Genomic DNA, 4,175 nt, shown 5'->3' with positions numbered 1-4,175 from the left:
CAAAGAAAAATAAGTGTCACCCAACAGAGTCGAAACGGGATTAAGAGTAGAGAAAATCCTAATAGCGTTCACATCCACAAACTTGTCGATGTTGGGGAACAACACTAGCCCATAGATGAGAAGTACAAATATGGCCTCAAAGGCATCCTCACTCATGGCCTTCCCATACATAGTAGCTTGAGCAACGAGGAACTCAGAAGGGAGACCTTGAATTCCACCTTTGGTAGTCATATGAGCACCAACCAGAGATTCATCTATATGCAACAGATCAACAATCTCTTGAGAAGTAGGAATACTTTCTAAGCCACGGAACGGCAACTGGTCTAGAATAGGTATACCCACAAGATATGCATACTCCTCAAGCGTGGGCAAAAGCTGAAAATCCAGAAATGTGAAACAACGGTACAAGGGATCATAAAACTGCACCAATACACTCATCAATCCTTCATCCACCTGAGTCGTCAGAAGAGGAAGAAGCTTCCCAAAATGATCCTTGAAACCCAAGGGATCTATTACATAAGATGTCAAATTCCTTAGCTCTTTCAAATCGGGTTGTCTGAAGCTATACTTCTTTGTATTCCTTCTTTGTCTTTCCATGTCTGAAAATTTGCAAATAGACCTCTTAAGTTCCTTGAATTTTTTTCTTATTATTGATGATATGGATGCAAATGGGTGCATGAATGCATGAATGCAACAATCACACTCAAGGATCAAGCAAAGCACACCAAACAAAGGTCATAGGATGGATCATATTATCCTTAATATCAATCATCCATTTTGGTGGATTATGGTTTACACCTTATCAACACCCAAGTTCCATTGATATTAAGGATACATGAACGGATCAACCATGAATCAAGGGTTTGTTGCAAGTCACGAGCATGGAGTCTCGGTTAAGAACCACCCAAAGGGAGTGTACTAGGGTTTAACCTGCCAAACATGTTCTACAAGAGGTTCCCATAGTCATAATCCCATCTTTCGGATATTATCGGAGGAACGACTACTCGTATTCCAAATATATTCTCAAGAGAGACTCTTATGAGTGTAGTATCGCGTAACAGTCGTATCAAATCTTACACTTGAACGACTTTCGCACTACGTCTTAAGAATAGGCCAAGATGGGCTTGGTAAACTAAGGTCCTTGGCTTCTAAGGTCTATATTGGAAAGAGTAATGTCTAACCACAACTACTTGTGTGACATTATTGATCCCAACATGACCTCCACCAAGTGAATGGGCTTGCAAGTCAACTTGCTAAGGAATAACTACACACAAGTCAACAAGACTACGCCATTCTCCTATCCTAAGTGCACTCGAGTTCGGGTATAGAACTCATCTCACAAAGATCACCAAGCATACAAGGAATTAATATTCAAGCAAATCAATCATTACATACAATACAGTAATCCCAAATTGCACAAAAAATATGTCACAAAACAAATACACAATAATACAACAATCATGAGAAGTAGGCAAAACCCACTAGGCAAATAGTTTTCCCCAGCAGAGTCGCCACTTTTCTGTAGCGGGGTATTCGTTACCATTAGAGATATTGACTAAATCCAAGGTAAATCATACAAGTCGAGTCGCCACCGCACTTCTATTTATCCAAAGGAATGGTTAGAAAGCGAACAAAAACTTGAAAGTTTTATCAAATCAAAAACTAGTAAAAAAGTCAGAGATCTGGGTAAGGGGGTTGGTTATGTAATGGGAAGGTGTTAGGCACCCAAAACATCCTAGGTACTCATAGGGAGCCCTTTTCACATTTTTTGTAAGGTTGGTATTTTTGTGAAAATTTATTTGTGCAAACATGATTGAAGAGATGAGGAAAGAATATACAAGTTTATTTACATTTTGTATTTGGATAGATAAACCCATTGCCTACGTACCATCTTAAAAAAAGATTAGGATCAAAACCTCGTAGTTCGGGGTAAAAATCTCAAAATGAGTTGGTGAATTGATTGGTCCAAAAGCCTTAAAGTCTTTTGTTATCCAAGGGAGAAAACTCAACCAAAAGCCACAAATCCACCATGTGAGGATAGCTTCAACATGCTAGTGAGGGGTTAACCCTATAATAAGCATGGAAGACTTATTGTCCATCACTAAGGATAAAGGTGAGTATTACATCTACCTCAAGGATAACTCAAACCTAATAGCTAAAAGTTACAAAAAAGTTTTGATTAAGAAAGTGGCCATTGAAACCACAAAAGACATTTGCATGGGTTATATTTACCAATAAAAGTATGTACAAAATGGTCAAAGTTGACTTAGAAATTCAATTCAAAATAAGTGTTATGAAAAGGAAAGTTTGAAAATCAAAAGCATAAGGCTTAGGTTTCTAATGTTGAAAACAAATGTTAATGTTTGCACAAAAGTTTTGGCTAGGGTTAGAGTGGAGAGAAGAAGAAGAATGGCTAAGATCCTAAACATACAATAGGTAAGGGATAAGAAACAAAACCACAAAAGGAGTTCCTCTCTTGAGATCATATTGATGATCCAAGTAGCTCCCATCCTTTGGAATGAGCAATCACCATAAGCATAAACTCAAGCAATCAACAATCAATGAAGCTCTTGGAAAGTTCCTCAATGTATCTTGGATCCCTCTTTCTTAGAAGCTCATGGCAATGGTTCCTCAATTTGGCTCAAGTGGGAGTCCCTAGCACAAAGAAACACACACATCAAAGGGTTCTATTTACAAATCAAAGAATGGACAAGAGGGAGTTTAGAATATGGTCCTTTCAATGTTCATCTTCAAACTTTAAGAATTCTAAAGGCATGAGGCCTAGTTGCTCTTTGACATTTAAGCACTCTAAATGCATGAGGCCTAGTTGCTCTTCAAACTCCAATAGCTTGGGTAAAGTCTTAAAGTCTAAGTCCATTTGTCCAACTCTTTGCATTTTTGGTCCACAACCAATCAAAACAAAACACAAGCACAAAGATATATACACAATTATGTGCTCAAGTGAGCAAAAGGCAAATTCATGTGCTCAATTGAGCAAAGGAAAAAGCAAATGAATAATATGTACAAGAATAATAAATTGCATAAATGTAAAGTGCAAAAGTAAATGTTAATGGTTAATAGTTAGTGTTAGTAGTTAGTGTGCCATAAGGCAAATTTAGCGCTATGTTAAGCAATCGTAATTGGACTTATGTAGAAGTCACAACTATCTGAGGTCGGTCAATAATAATGTAGGCAACAACACAAGTTAGAAGTCTTGATTAGTGAACCAAGTTCCAACAACTTGCCATGCCAAAAGAAAAAGAGGATTGATCTTGTATTGGTTTAAGTCCTTTACATGATTTAGGAAACAATATATCCTTAATGCAAAGCCATTCACTTGATCAATTGATCAAGATGAATTAGATTTAAACCAAGGAAGATTAAGCCTCTCTAATCAATGTTAACTTATCAACCTTCAACTCATTGATCAAAAAGAAGAAAGAAGAAAGAAGAAGGAGAAGATGAATAAATGGAAATGGAAATAAAAAGAATAAAGTGCAATAAATGAAATGGCATGTACCAATCAACAAATGTTGACCAATGACATTGAGGATCATGGTCAAACAGTCAAAAACAGAAGTAAGATGAAGATTGGAAGTCAAGAAATGAACAAAATATTTTTGGCATTTTTAATATTTAAAATAAACTTGAATTAAAATAAAAAGGAAGGTCAAACTTCAAAATCAATTCAAATCAACCTTGAAAGGTCTAAGTGATTTATCCCAAGTTCAACAAGGTCAAACAAAGTTTGAACAAAAAATTTCAGCATTTTTAAAAGTCAGAAACTATTTTTAATCAATTAAAAATGAATAAAAATAACCTAATTGAACTAAAATCTCAAATAAATCTCAAATCAATTAATAAATTGATGAGTTTCATAGATCCATCATCATTCAAAGAGGTTAGGAAAATATTTTTGTATTTTTTGAATATCAAAAACTAATTAAAATGAATTAAAAATGACCAGAAAAGAGAAAATTCACAAAAAATATCAAATGACAAAATAAAAAATATTAAAAATCATTTTTAGAAACTAGAATTTAAATGGAGAAGAATGCAATTGGTCCCATATTTTTTGGAATTAAAATGAAGAAGTTATGGATTTTTGAAAATAATGGAAATAAAAGAAATTAAATCAGAAAATAGAAAAAGAGAAAAAACCAGGAGCGTCTGAT

The sequence above is a fragment of the Lathyrus oleraceus genome, chromosome 4, assembly GCF_024323335.1.
Source record: "Lathyrus oleraceus cultivar Zhongwan6 chromosome 4, CAAS_Psat_ZW6_1.0, whole genome shotgun sequence".
Taxonomy (NCBI): Eukaryota; Viridiplantae; Streptophyta; class Magnoliopsida; order Fabales; family Fabaceae; genus Lathyrus; species Lathyrus oleraceus.
This window is presented reverse-complemented; position numbering follows the sequence as displayed.